This window comes from Astyanax mexicanus, chromosome 18, assembly GCF_023375975.1.
Source record: "Astyanax mexicanus isolate ESR-SI-001 chromosome 18, AstMex3_surface, whole genome shotgun sequence".
NCBI classification, from domain to species: Eukaryota; Metazoa; Chordata; class Actinopteri; order Characiformes; family Acestrorhamphidae; genus Astyanax; species Astyanax mexicanus.
The window spans coordinates 6838458-6854456 of NC_064425.1; the positions used below are offsets into that span (position 1 = coordinate 6838458).

General features: G+C 34.9%; 1 long non-coding RNA gene across 1 annotated transcript; it reads right to left on the bottom strand.

Annotated features, from left to right (window-relative positions):
* Positions 1-4719: 4719 nt before the first annotated feature.
* On the bottom strand, positions 4720-14648 carry LOC125782575 (uncharacterized). Its single transcript, XR_007425288.1, has 2 exons — positions 12923-14648; positions 4720-12777 (listed from the first exon to the last, which is right to left on the bottom strand). It is a non-coding gene; the product is annotated as an uncharacterized LOC125782575 (long non-coding RNA).
* Positions 14649-15999: the final 1351 nt, after the last annotated feature.

The window sequence follows — 15999 nt, forward strand, 5'->3', positions numbered from 1 at the left end:
CTGAAGTTTTGGGAGAGAGGTGTGCGTGAGAGAGAGTGAGACGGGGGGAGGGAGGGGTGATGGTGATAGTGAGGGAGATGTGTGATACAGATGCACAGAGACAGATGACAAGAAAAAGAAGCGACACAACAAGAGAAAAGCCAGAAACACTGGACAGAGGACATCAGAACCAGAGCCAACCCGGGACAGACACGCAGAGACACAGACGGAACAGGACAGGGAAAGACATAATCATCCAGAGATGCGGTGTCTTGCAAAAGTATTCATACCCCTTAAACCTTGAATTACGTTTTGTCACCTTACAACTACCACCAAAAAAAAATATTTTTTTGTTATTTTATTTCCAGTGATTTCCAGTGATGCCCCAACACCAGGAGGGTGAAGACTAGCACCTGCCCCCCCAGACACATGTGAAGTCAGACTCCGCCTCTTTTTGAACTGCTGCTGATGCAGCATTGCAGAGTAGCATCATAGTGCTAACGCTCGGAGGAAAGCACAGCGACTCTGTTCTGATACAACAGCTCACAGACGCCTTGTGCTGATTCACATCACCCTAGAAGTGATGTAGGGAAAGAGGAAGTGATAGACCAAGAAAAAACAGCACATACAGTAATTGTGAAGTGAAACGAAAATTATGAAAGTGTATATTAAATACTGTATGTATATATATATATTGAAATATATATATATATATATATATATATATATATATATATATATATATATATATTGAGATGGCTGTAATTAGGAAAAAATATATATATTTTATATATTACACTGTAACTAATAATATAACTCTAAAATGTGTGAATATGCTGCTCTAATAGACAGTCCAGACTCGGGTCAGAAAGTTAATAAGTTCACATTCCCATATCTAAAATTCTGCTCCTGCTTTTCTATGCATTTTCTATTAAACTGAGAATGGCTGGTGTTCTGAGGCTGCTCTGGATTTGATCTCATTATTGTCTGTGTTATTACGGGAGTTAGTGGGTTGGTGATTGTGGTGTTTTGACGTGAGGACTTCATTCTGAGCGAGTGTTTCAGAGCTTTTTGTGAGCGACTGCGTTTGACAATGCGCTGCTCTGTTTGTATTCACTGAGCTCATTCATTTGATGGCTGCGTGCCGCTCTGAGGCAGAGCTTCATTCTGAAGAAAGATAAAACACTTCTGAACAGAGAGCCTCATTTAGACACAGACAGGTTTGAGCAGAGCAAACTGAGGACAACCATTACCACTCATGTGTATATACAGTCTATAGTGTACAGTGTGTATTGTACAGTGAATAGTGTACAGTATATATAGTGTGCAGTGTAGTGTACAGTATATAGTGTACAGTGTATTGCACAGTGAATAGTGTACAGTGTAGTGTACAGTATATAGTGTACAGTGTGTATTGTACAATGAATAGTGTACAGTGTAGTGTACAGTATATAGTGTGCAGTGTATTGCACAGTGAATAGTGTACAGTGTAGTGTACAGTATATAGTGTACAGTGTAGTGTACAGTATATAGTGTACAGTGTGTATTGTACAATGAATAGTGTACAGTGTAGTGTACAGTATATAGTGTGCAGTGTATTGCACAGTGAATAGTGTACAGTGTAGTGTACAGTATATAGTGTGCAGTGTATTGCACAGTGAATAGTGTACAGTGTAGTGTACAGTATATAGTGTGCAGTGTATTGCACAGTGAATAGTGTACAGCGTGTACTGTACAGTGAACAGTGCACAGTGTATTGTATAGTATATAATGTACAGTATAGTGTATATAGCATAGCAGTCTATAGAGTGTACATAGTGTACAAGGTATACAGTGTATACTGTGTACATAGTGTATAATGTATAGCGTGTATGTAGTCTATAGTGTGTAGAGTACAGTGTATAGTGAGTAGTTTATAGTGTACAGTGTATAGTGTACAGTGTATAGTGTACAGTGTGTAGTCTATAGTGTGTACAGTACAGTATAAAGGGTACAGTGTACAGTATACAGCTCTAGAAAAAAAATAATTAAACTACAGACAACATTTCTTCCAAATTATAAACAAACATATTGCTATTTAGAGCATTTATTTGAAGAAAATGAGAAATGACTGAAATAACAAAAAAGATGCAGAGCTTTCAGACCTCAGATAATGCAAAGAAAACAAGTTCATATTCATAAAGTTTTAAGAGTTCAGAAATCAATATTTGGTGGAATAACCACCAAATATTTTTAATCACAGTTTTCATGCATCTTGGCATCATGTTCTCCTCCACCAGTCTTACACACTGCTTTTGGATAACTTTAGGCCAATCCTAGTCATTCATCTTCCTCTTGATTATATTCCAGTGGTTTTCAATTTGGTAAAATCAAAGAAACTCAACATTTTTAAGGGCTCTCTTATTTCTTTTCAGAGCTTTATAGTGCACAGTTTGTAGTGTACAGTATATATAATGTATAGTATATATAGTGTACATATAGTGTAGTATATATAGTATGTATAGTATACATAGTATTGTGTAAAGTGTATATAGTGTATAATGTATATTGTGTAAAGTGTGTATAGTGTAGAGTGCATGTAGTGTATAGTGTATATATAGTGTAGAGTGTATAGTGTATATAGTATATGTAGTGTAAGGTGCATGTAGTGTATGGTGTATAGTGTGTATATAGTGTAGAGAACGTGTGTGCGGTTAAGACTTTAATATGTTTAGGTATGTATTATATGTAGATAGAGGTAGAGATGTTATTTAATCATGTTATTACGGCACAGAGAGAGATGCCAAGTTTCAGGATCTCTGATAACCTGCCCGTGACCTTCAACCAGAAATCATGTATTTGAGCTCAGAGCCAGAAGGTGTGAAAATAATTGTCTGTTAAAGCTGGGCTTACTGCCAACCTGACAGAAAGCCTGATCTGAACTGATCTTAAAGGAACATCTAAACAAGCCTGATGCAGTTTGGAAACAAGTCCTGTGGGCTGCTGATGGTAAAATTGAACTTTTTTGGCTTCAGTAAGTAAAGATTTCTTTGTAGAATAAACTTGCAGGTTTTTATGAAAAGAACACCTCTCCAACTGTTAAACTTGGGGGAGGGTGCATCATGCTTTGGCTTTGTGTTGCAGCCAGCGGCACAGAGTAAGCACATCCTAGTGAAAAAAAAAGAGTAGATTAGACATTATTATGCTATTGTGCACTAAAGTGTTTTTTTACTTATTATACTTTATAAAAATAAAAATAGTACATTTAAGTCTCACTTAAATTGCGCTAAGTGTACTTAACTGTACTAAAATGGAACCATTTTAAATATACTGTTTAAAGTAACATTTAAACATACTACTTCATGTATGTTACCCCATATTTTAAATATGCTTACAGTAAAATTATAATATATTTAATGAATATTACAACTGAGTTCAAATATGCTTCTTGTTCCTGTCTTTTGTGAGAAGCACATTCATAGTATACTTTGTTTACTTTATAAGTATATGTTATGTACAGGGGTTGGACAATGAAACTGAAACAACTGTCCTTTTAGTGTGGGAGGTTTCATGTCTAAATTGGAGCAGCCTGGTGTTCAATCTTCATTCATTGCACATTGCACCAGTAAGAGCAGAGTGTGAAGGTTCAATTAGCAGGGTAAGAGCATAGTTCTGCTCTAAATATTGCAATGCACACTATAACATTATGGGTGACATACCAGAGTTCAAAAGAGGACAAATTGTTGGTGCACGTCTTGCTGGCGCATCTGTGACCAAGACAGCAAGTCTTTGTGATTATCAAGAGCCACGGTATCCAGGGTAATGTCAGCATACCACCAAGAAGGACCAACCACATCCAACAGGATTAACTGTGGACACTGTAAGAGGAAGCTGTCTGAAAGGGATGTTCGGGTGCTAACCCGGATTGTATCCAAAAAACATAAAACCACGGCTGATCAAATCACGACAGAATTCAATGTGCACCTCAACTCTCCTGTTTCCACCAGAACTGTCCGTCACCACAATAAATTATTGTGCTCTAAAACCAGGTGTTTCAGTTTCATTATCCAACCCCTGTATATATTTTTAATTATTAGTAGAAATTACAGACACTAAAGTACTTTAAGTGAAATACTGTGTACTGAAACAGCTGTTTTTAATACATTTTGCTAAAAATGCACAAAAGCATGTTTGGAAATAAGTATTTTACAAGTATACTGAATTACATTAAACTAACCCTTGTGTGGTGTTCATATTTTTGTTACTTGTTTACTTTGTTACTTGTATTTAATTCAGCAAAATTAAGCAATTTTACATTAAAATGCTTTACACATGCTCGCTTCACCTAAATTGCAAGCAATATAAACAGCTTACATGGTTAATATTTGCCCTTTACCTTTCTTATGTTACATTTCTTTTAAAAAGTGCTACTCTTTTTTTATTAGTTTTTTAATAAAATGTAAAAGAAAATGAATTAAACTCAAGATATGAGTAGAAAATTTGTTTAGTTTCAAATTTACAAATGAAGCAATGTTTTTTAGCCCTTGGCCAAACGTACTGTATGTAATATAAATGTGTGTGTGTGGGGGGGGGGCACAAGGGCTAAGAGATGAAAGCATAATATTGATGTAATTTTAATATATTTTAATTAAGTACAGAAATCTGTCTATGCATACTTAGACATTTCTCAGTATGTTTTTTTTCACCAGGGCAGTTTGGAATCAAAATCACATTTTTAAAGAAATAAGAAGAAAACAGACATATCTTGAAAATAAAAGTTTTTATTAACATGTAAAAGTTTACACCAGCAGTCTTCCCAAAGGATGGAAGAGTTTAAAACAAGTCACAGCAATACAATGTTTAGTGTTTTGTGTTTTTTTTTTTTTTGTTTAGTATCTCTTGTCCTTTTCGCCACGTATTCCATCAAACATGCAGCAACCGGTCAGGTCACTCCCACCGCGCCCCTCCCTCCAGAGTCTGCATTGTTGTCGTTTTTCATGAGTTATAAAAATGAAAAGTTCATGCACATTCTTCTGCAGTATGAAATATCACAAGTTTCCCAGTTGTGACGTTATGACCTGAACCGTACTCACCGTGATCCTGTTTCTTTTTGTTCTTAATTACAAAAAGCATTTCTTACCGGTAAGTCCAGGTTCAGCACTACACCACCATGAGACAGTGTTCATTACTAAGCTTAGAGTATTTCTCCAAGTACTGAGACAGTATCTGTAAACACTAAGAGAAGTACTCATCAGAAGTGTTAAAAAAAAGGATTATTGATCAAATATACTTAAATCAGAGCCCTCATCGTACAACCCTAGATAGTACTCAATCAACAGAACTGCTGTAAAGTATTCGTTGCTCATGAGGACGGATGGAAAATAAATTGACTTCAGTCAATATTCAAAGTTCATGTCAAAAATATCACTGAATGAAAGTACAAAAGTATTCACATTTAAACAAGTTCAAGTCTATAAAGTAAAAAGACAAATTAGTAAAGAGACAAATAAAAAAACTTCAAAAGACAAGAGACAAAAAAAATCTCCTTATAAGGTGCTAAGAAGTCTCCTGAACTACAACACCAAAATATAATAATGAGAAGAATGTATTTCACCAATCCAAACTTCACCAAAAAATGCATTTAGTTTCAATTATACTCAAATAAAGTGCAAATCCTCCAAAATAATACAAAGCAAAGTGCAGTAACTCAATCACTCTAGTACACAATTAATATAAAAAATGTTTTTACACAGGAAAGATTTTCATCTCAATTTTTACTTCAATGTAAATTTGATGCTGTTGATGTATATAATTTGACAGAACTGTAATTAAGGTAAGTGTAATGATATAATCTGTAAACGTCCAATATTTCAGCCTTTTTCAGTAAATTTTGTATTTCATTAGATTTCAATTTTCTATTTGACTTTAAAAAGAAAAAAGACAAGATTTTTTTATAAATATTATGTTACATATTTTACAGTGCAAATTTCCCTCTTTTTCAAAAATTCAAAAACTGCCAATATTTCCTATATCATTTTACCAATTATCAATACAAAATTAAACAGACAAAGAACAAAACATTTTGCTGACATTAAAAAATAATGGGTAAATTCTAGCAGTATATTTTGATTCGTTGTAGACCAAAGAAAAAAAACTACATTTCCTAGATCTAAGGTTTCCAATTTCTAATTTCTTTTATTCTAAATATCAGCCTCTTTCTTTTGAAAGAAAAAAAAATATCTTAGGAATTAAAATTTAATCTGTCAAGTTATTGTCACTAAATTCAAGAACTTAAATATAAACTGAAACACTTTGCTTGAAAACAAATAACTTCTAACAAACTAATCAATTGACAATTTGATGAATATTTACATTTTTAGAATGAAAAACAAAGAAAATTCTAATTAGAAAATTTAGCATAAAATTAAATTATTAGTCAGTTTTTCATTGTCTACAAATTAGAAAACTTGAATGTAAACCAAAGTAAACTGATATTCTGTTAAATGTTCCATTAAGAAAAACAGAATTTAAATATTAAACGTTAATTTACCTCATTGTAAAGATTAAAAAATAAATACTTAAATCAACTGACAATTTATTGTGAGCTGAAATATTGTACATTTTCAGACCTGAAAAACAAAATATGATAAAATCTGTTGTTGCTTTTTTCTAATTGTTTTTCTTTTTTACAGATTTAGCACCATGAAGAAAAAACAAATCTTTTTTTTATTATTAAAGAATGTAGTAAAGCAATGTGAAAAATACAACTATTTCGGGAATATGATATAACAATATAATGACAATGATAAAACCAAGTATTTTCCAGTAGACAGATTCCATTAAACCATGTTTTAGAAAAATATATTTTTAAGAGGAAAACGAAACAAAAAATGAAAAAAAAAAAAAAAAACGTTTTGTTATAATTTTTATAATTTACAGTTTTGTTTGTGCTACAATTGGGCACCATAGAAGGTAAAGGAAGATTTCATTTATAAATTAACTTTAGTTAATTTGTTCTTCTTCTAGTTAATTAAATTTATTTTGGCAAAAGTTCAAACATAATTCATGTTTTGTATAATTATAAACCTATAGGTTTCCAGTATTTCCCATTTTAAAGAATATACATCTTGGACACAAAGATTAAAAATGAAAATTCATACATCCTAAAGATTTTAACTGACACCATAGAGAGAAAAAAAAACTAAAAGTAAAATAAAATTAAATAAAATGTACATGTTGGATCATTTTACATATAATTAAAGCACCAGTACTGCACATGAAGGCCACATAAACACCGCTGACAATCTGAGTTTAGAAAGAAACAAGGCTAATAAACGGTAACACTCGACTGGAGTAATGTGATGTTATGTAATTTAATGTGATGTAAGAACAGTAAAGATGCTTGTGCAAGAATACTTGTGATAGGCACTGTGATTTGAGTACTCGTCGGGGTTACTAAGAGAGTAAGTACTAATAAACAAGCATTCTTTTTGAGATAAATATTAATACTTGAGATTAAAGTAGATACTAAGAAGAATACTCAATCTCACCATTGTCACAAGGGCGAGGATTGTACGTCAGAATTACTAAGATTCACCACTGCTTTTGTATACCTGCATAAGAGTAGCCAGATTAGGGCTGCACGATATATCGCTTAAGCATCATAATCGCGATGTGAGCATGCACAATACTCACATCGCAGGACGTGGGATGTCAATTAAGGCATTTAAATCAAACACGTCATGTTGCAGTGTTTTGATTCTTGACACAAGAAGTAAGTAGATACACAGCGCTGTCTCTGTGTCTGTGTGAGTGACAGGCTGCTGCTGCCTGAGGAGCTTGAGGGGTATTTTGACAATCGTCAGTACAAAATCAAACAGACAATGGGTAAATTCTAATATATTTTGATTCATTTGACCAAGAAAAAAACTGAAGTTTCGAATGTCTAATTCTTTCCATTCTATAGATTCAGCATCTTTCTTTTGAAAGAAAAAAAATATTTTAGCAATTAATTGTAGCAAAATTCCCAACTTTATTTAAAATTATTACAAATTTGATCTGTCAAATTATTGTCACTAAATTCAATTTTTCAAACATTTTGCTTAAAAGCAAATAACTTAACTAAAAATTTGATGAATATATTTGAATTTTTGACAATTTGACATAAAATTTGCCACAGTCAAGTTATGTCACTGTCAACAAATTTGAAAACTGTAAACTGTAAACTGATATTTATTGTGAGCTGTAATACTGTACATTTTCAAATATGAAAAATGTGATAAAATCTGTCTTTTTATTTTTTTTAAGCGCGAGGGGGGGGCAGGAGTAAACACGAGGTAACCGCATGGCCTCCATCCACATGGTTGGACACGTGCTTGTAAACGCATGTGTTGAAAGCTGTGCACCTCAGTCCAGCACAGTTTTGCAACACAGATATTTCCAGTTACAGCTGAATTCACGCTTTTAATCCCAAAAAACAAACGCTCTTATTTACCTTTTAAAAATCCATTTAAATGCCTGATTAAAGGGCCAATTACTGTTGTTTTGCTGTTTTCCTTGGGTTTTGAGTGCTTGGTGCTGACAGTGCGCTTGTGGGGGCGGGGCTGGTGACTTCACGGGCCCTGCATTGTTTAATATCGCAATATATATCGACGAAAAAAGAACATTTGCAATGTATTTTTTTTCCAATATCGTGCAGCCCTAACCCAGAGATACTAAGATAAAAGTAGACCATACTAAGAAAAGTAACAGTACTCTCCGTACATACTTAAGTAATGGAGTACCAGAGTACTGGAGTACTGAAGTACTCATTTGGGGTACTAAGTTAAGAGTAATCGTTGTGACTAATGGTGAGACGAGTTTAGATGCATAGAGTTACACACAGTCATAAAGTCACATGACAAGTTTCATTACTAAGATACCAGTTAAAGACTTGTAAACTGAAGGAGTACATCATCCTCCTGACCACAGTTTCATTGTGCTTTAGGTTAATAAGGGTACAGTACAGTTCCGTATCTTACTTTTTGGGAAATTACTAAGATTTAAGATGGGCTAGACCACCTTCACTAGCATATAACTTATATATACAGTACCAGAAAAACAAAATTATTGAAACTTTTTATTCAATGTTTTTATTTTCTTTTTTTTTTTCATGTCGTAACTACATGGAAAAGTGTTAAACAAACCAAAATACTCTGTAAAGCATTTAGGTAGCTCTTATCTGAGGTGTAGTTAACTTGCGGTTTCTGAGGCTGGTAACTTACGGTCCTGATGAGTGCCAGTTTTATCATTTTTCTTTTTTTTTTTTTATATAATTTTATTTCTAATTTTTCCCATTTTTCTCCCCAATTTACACGGCCAATTACCCAACCCACTCATTAGGACTCCCCCTATCACTAGTAATGCCACAACACACCAGGAGGGTGAAGACTAGCACATGTTTCCTCCGATACATGTGAAGTCAGCCACTGCTTCTTTTCGAGCTGCTGCTGATGCAGCATTGCCGAGCAGCATCACAGCGCACTCGGAGAAAAGCACAGCGGCTCGGCTCCGGTACATCAGCTCACAGATGCCCTGTGCAGCAGACATTACCCTAGGAGTGTGATGTGGGGAGAGAGCGCCATCTACCCACCCGGAGGGAGCAGGGCCAATTTTGCTCCCTCTGATGCCGGCAGCTTGATGGCGAAGCTGCATGAGCTGGGGTTCGAACCTGTGACCTCCTGCTCATAGTGGCAGCGCCTTAGACCGCTGGACCACTCGGCGCCCCGTTTTATCATTTTTCATTCATCATGTTATTTTTTTCCCCATTTTCTACCCAATTTACACAGCCACTCATTACTCAACCCACTCATTAGGACTCAAAGTATCACTAGTGATGCCCCAACACACCAGGAGGGTGAAGACTAACTAGCACATGCCTCCTCCGACACATGTGAAGTCAGCCACCTCCTCTTTTCCAACTGCTGCTGATGCAGCATTGCCGAGTAGCATTACAGCACTAACGCTCGGAGGAAATCGCAGCGACTCGATTCTGATACATCAGCTCACAGATGCAGCCTTGTGCTGATCGACATCCCCCTTTGGAGTGATGAGGGGAAAGAGCGCCACCTACTGCACCCACCCAGAGAGAGCAAAGCCAATTGTCCTCTCTCAGGGCTCCGGTAGCTGATGGCAAGCTGCATGATCGGGATTCGAACCGGCGATCTTCTGATCATAGTGGCAGCGCTTTTTAGACGGATGGATTAGAACATTAATAAAATAGAGCTATTCACTGTATACCTGTAACTCTACCTCTTCACACCTTTACAACTGATGCTCTCAAACATTAACATTAAGAGACAAGAACTTCAAGTAATTAACTCTTGATGAGTGCAGCAGCACAGCTGTTAACTGAAAGCCTGAATTCCAACTGACTCTACCTCATAAAGCCGACTGAGAAAATCCATCAGAGATGTGCAAAACTGTCTAATCTAAGCAAGAGGTGCTACTTTTTTTTATGAATCTAAAAAATAAAACGTATTCTGGTTTGTTTAACACTTTTTATGTTTACGGAATAATTTCATAAGTGTTTTTCTTTATAGTTTGGATGATTTGGTATTAATCTACAACACAGAACAATTTAAAATAATGAAAAACAAAAAAACACTGAATTTGAATGAAGGTGTGTCTAAATTTTGACTGGTACTGTACATATATGTATATGTATATACTGTACTGTACATATTTATTTATTAAAATGTATTAAAACTGAGGGAATCTTTACTTTAAATATATTTATTAACGTGTAAACTGAAATTCTAATATTTTAATATCTTTTTAGGTAATAACGTCTTTTTCTTTTGTTGTTTTTTTCGACATGTGGTCAACACATGGTCCTTGTAAGCTTCCTTATAAATCTAAAATATCATTTTCGCCCCAAAATATTCCCTACTAAACTAAGATTGAGGAACAGTTTATGCTCCAGGAAAATAAAAGAAAAATAAAAGTATCCCTTACGCTAAGTCATAAAAGAAAGTACCCTTATTCTATCATAAATTACAGTCATTTAAACAACACATATTGTGTACCATTGGTTTTTATACTGTTATAAGTTCTGTTTATTATTATGTTACTATATTACATTGCTCTGAGACCCGTCATGACTCTGCTCACAGTCACAGTTAGATAGTCTGTAAGATCTGCACGCTGTTGAGCTGCTGTTCAGGTTTAGTTGGTAGCGCTACTCCAGCACACGGACTGGAATTCATTTGAGGCTTAAGTGGAGGTTCACTGTCACGTCCTGGGTTTGTTTGGCAGGTTGAGATGTATATATTTACATTTTAGACATATTTGAGGCTTAAACAATCAGGCACCTTTTATATATTGTAGAATATAAGCGCATACGGTCACTTCTGATCAGTTCTTTTGTGATAATCTGCATAATTTAAAAGATATAGTGACTTTTTATACTTTTCATAATTTCATAATGAATAGTCCAATAGAAATAGACCTGTCATGATAATTATTAATATACAGCTCTGGAAAAAATTAGGAGGTCACTTCAGTTTCTGAATCAGTTTCTCTGATTTTGCTATTCATAGATTTATGTTTGAGTAAAATGAACATTGTTATTTTATTCTAAAAAAAGTCTATAAACAACATTTAGAAAATTTATTTGGAGAAAATTAGAAATCGCTGAAATAGCAAAAAAAAAAAAAAAACTCAATGCAAAAAAAAAAACAAGTTAATATTCATAAAGTTTTAAAATGTCAGAAATCAATATTTATTGGAATAACCCTGGTTTTTAATCACAGTTTTTATGCATCTTGGCATGCTCTCCTCCACCAGTCTTACACACTTTTTTTTGTCCAGTATTTTGGATAACTTTATGCTGCTTTACTCCTGGTGCAAAAATTTAAGCAGTTCAGTTTGGTTTGAAGGCTTGTGATCATCCATCTTCCTCTTGATTATATTCCAGAGGTTTTCAATTTGGTAAAATCAAAGAAACTCATCATAATTTTTAAATGGTCTCTTATTTTTTATCAGAGCTGTATGTGAACAAACATACAAATAGACCATATAACTATTATCAAATATTACCGAGATTATGTTAATTTATTGTATGATAAACCCATAATGTAATTATCGTGACAGGCCTAATTAGACTTTAATCAAAATTACCTAAAATTGTTTTACATTGACTTTAATTGAAAGTAAATGCAATTTAAGGTACAAGATTAAAACTTATGTATTTAAGTACTTATAGTTATTAGCTCACAATTTAGAGTCCAAGTCAATACACACACACACACACACACTCTCTATAACAAGCAGTAGATTATTAAAATGATCTGGTAATGAATGTTTATTTAATACTGCAGGATCTGATCAGCTTTATCAGGCTGCAGCTCTGGACACTGATGGGCTGCAGCTCGTCTTTGAGAGCGGCGTTCATTATTTATTGATGGTAAATTAATTAATGAATTATTCCTGACTGTTTCAGAAGTGGTTCCGTTTCCCCCCGGGTTCTGCGTGCAGCGCTACAAAGCCTGCGCCTGTTCTTATTGTTCAGCTTCTCAATGCTGATGTCCGTAACCTACTTGGCTGTTTTGTATGGAGGCAGGTGTAATTTTAGCTCAGGTGAACTCACACAACTTCCTGCTGTTCCACAGCCATCCTTACACCTACTGCTCTCACTGAGGGTGGGGTTCTTCCTCAACTCACTGGCCACTTTATTAGAAACACCTACTGTACCTTTGTTCCTTTACTAATTGGCCAATTTATTAGAAACACCTACTGTATCTTTGTTCCTCTACTCACTGGCCACTTTATTAGAAACACCTACTGTATCTTTGTTTCTCTACTAATTGGCCACTTTATTAGAAACACCTACTACTACGTTTGTCCCTCTACTAATTGGCCACTTTATTAGAAACACCTACTGTATCTTTGTTCCTCTACTGACTGGCCACTTTATTAGAAACACCTATTACTACATTTGTCCTACTACTCACTGGCCACTTTATTAGAAACACCTACTACTATGTTTGTCCCTCTACTCACTGGCCACTTTATTAGAAACACCTACTACTACGTTTGTCCCTCTACTCACTGGCCACTTTATTAGAAACACCTATTACTACATTTGTCCTACTACTCACTGGCCACTTTATTAGAAACACCTACTACTATGTTTGTCCCTCTACTCACTGGCCACTTTATTAGAAACACCTACTACTACGTTTGTCCCTCTACTCACTGGCCACTTTATTAGAAACACCTATTACTACATTTGTCCTACTACTCACTGGCCACTTTATTAGAAACATCTACTACTACCTTTGTCCCTCTACTAACTGGCCACTTAATTAGAAACACCCACTGTACCTTTGTTCCTCTACTAATTGGCCACTTTATTAGAAACACCTACTAAAATGTTTGTCCCTCTACTCACTGGCCACTTTATTAGAAACACCTACTGTATTTTTGTCCCTCTGCTAACATGTTTGATGTATCTTTCATGGTGGGGGGGAATTTTCAGCCTATCCAATATATTGTGACCTAAATTTAAAGTGTTACTTCACTGGTGTGTGTGTGTGTTGAAACTTTGTTTAAGCATGTGTTTCTAATAAATTGGCCAGTTCGTAGAAGTACAGGATTACAGGTTTTTACAATAAAGTGGCCGGTAAGTATAAGTACAATTTAGGGACCTTGTCTCACACCCTGTGCATGGCGTGTTGCGATGCTTATTGCTTTCTTACACATTGCCAACAATCGTTGACATCGTTTAAATAGCAACGGTCTGGAAATGAGGTGTGTTTAGGTCAATTTCTGGCTGCACCATTAAAATAGCAATCCACCAAAGTTTGAGCACACCTGGATCTTAAAGGAAATGGCACATGACACGCTGATTTCATGTCACACTGAAAAAATACACCCATGATTAATTAAGAGAATTAGTCTGTGGCGCAAAAAGGGGGTATGCAGCGTATGCGACGCATAGGGGCGCTGCACTAGAGGAGGCACCAAATCAATGCCGGAAAATTAGTCGTTATTTTCTGTAAGAGCTGTTTGTTCATGTATGATAATACACAGGGGCGTCACCTGGCCTGGGCTTTCAGTAGCCCCGAATCGTTTCGCTCAGCTCAGCTGTATTATTAGCAGTGATGGTAGTAACGGCTTTATAATAAACAACGTTACTAACGCCGTTATTTTTTTAGTAACGAGTAATCTAACTAATTACTCTGACTGTAACTATAACGCCGTTACCATTTCCGACACCCCGTTACTGCACTTTACTTTAGCAGCTGAATTAACTTTTTTTTTTTACTTTTTGCATATAGACAAAGGGTCCTATCATACACCCCGTGCAAGGCGTGTAGCGTGGCGCGTTGCCACCCGTCAACAGTCTATTTTAAGGCATTTCACGCGTCCTTAAAATAGCGTTGGACATTTGGATAAATTTAACGGTGATTGGCGTGGTGGTCTGGAAATGATGTGTGTTCAGGTAAATTTATAAGTTTCTACCTTGGCGGTGGAAAAAAGCTTTGCGCGATTGATCCCCCTTCTTTACCACAGAAAAATAAAGCTCACCCAGAGCCTTCAGCAATCAACTATAAAAATAAAATATACTTAAAAATCTGCACAGTAACTATAAATTATTATTAGTTATATTTATTTCTGTCAGTTATAAGGATTTATATTTATGTTTAGTACACAGACTAAATAACTGTAACTATAACTGTAGCAGACAGGCATTCTGCTGTTTAAGAATTTCAACAGATGCTTATTCTCACTCTGGAGTTTTTGATATGGAAAATTAAAAGAGAAAAGAACTTTGACTAAACATAAATTTATTTTATTTAACTTTGCTATTATTTAACTTAATTTCACTTTTATATCTGAAAAATAAAGCACATTGTCGGCGTCTGGTGCTGCCCGTCAATTATATAAAACTTAAAACATTTGAAATACACAGAAATATAAAGCTATACGTTAGAATTAGTTTCTTATAATTTATTAAAATATTAAATATATTAATTAATTTATTAAGATCTCATCCAGTGCTCTTGCAGGCACGCAAAGTGGTGCTTGGCGCAGCGCGCGCGGCATTGCGCGCAGAATAACATCTCTCTTCTAAAAAAAACGTTGTAATAAATAAGGTCAGACAAGTGTAGTTAAATTCATGTTATTGAATTCACTAAAGCCAACAAATGTACTGATAATTAATCAAGAGAAATCAGGCAAAATGCGCTGCTCTCTCTCTCTCTCTCTCTCTCTCTCTCTCTCGCTCTCTTTCTCTCTTTCGCAGCGCAGAGCTGAATTCAGCGCGAGCCTATAAATATTATAAAACTCAGTTCAGTCAAATAAAAATAAGTAAGGACCTGTAAGTTAATCAAATATTGTCAAATATAAAGGATAGGTTGAGGTTTTTGATGAACTTTTATTATTATGTGCAGAAAGACTGTGATTGTTTTAAATTAGTTTTTTAATTGATTGTTGTTTTTGTCCATTCTTTTGTTTTGTTTATATATACATTTTTCCTTTAAGTGTGGTTTGGTTTGTTTAATTTTTATCCCCAGATGCTATTTGGTTTTTCCGGTTTTTTTTCAGTATAACAAGTCTTAGTAATTTTCTTTGGTCCTGTGGAGTTTTTCGTTTCTTATTTTTTTTAATTCGTTAGATTATATTTTTGTCAATATTTTGGGTTTATTTTTGTTTCTTATTTTTCTAATAATAATAGTAATTACATAATTTATTTTCTTTAGTTATTTTTTTTTTCGGGGCAAGTAACAATAGTTACTTTTACTAGTTACTTTTATAGTGGAGTAACTCCGATAGTAACTCAGTTACTTTTTTGGAGAAGAAACTAGTAACTAATTACTTTTTCAAAGTAACGTGCCCAACACTGATTATTAGTGAGGAGACAGGCTGTGAATGGAACGTCTCTTAACGCAAATCACAGAGCCAGTTCACAGATAGTTAGATAGAAGTTCCGCCTTTTAGGAGAAACAGCCAATCAGCTTGCTGTTTTTTGCGGAGCGCTGTGGGCTAGTAGGGAAG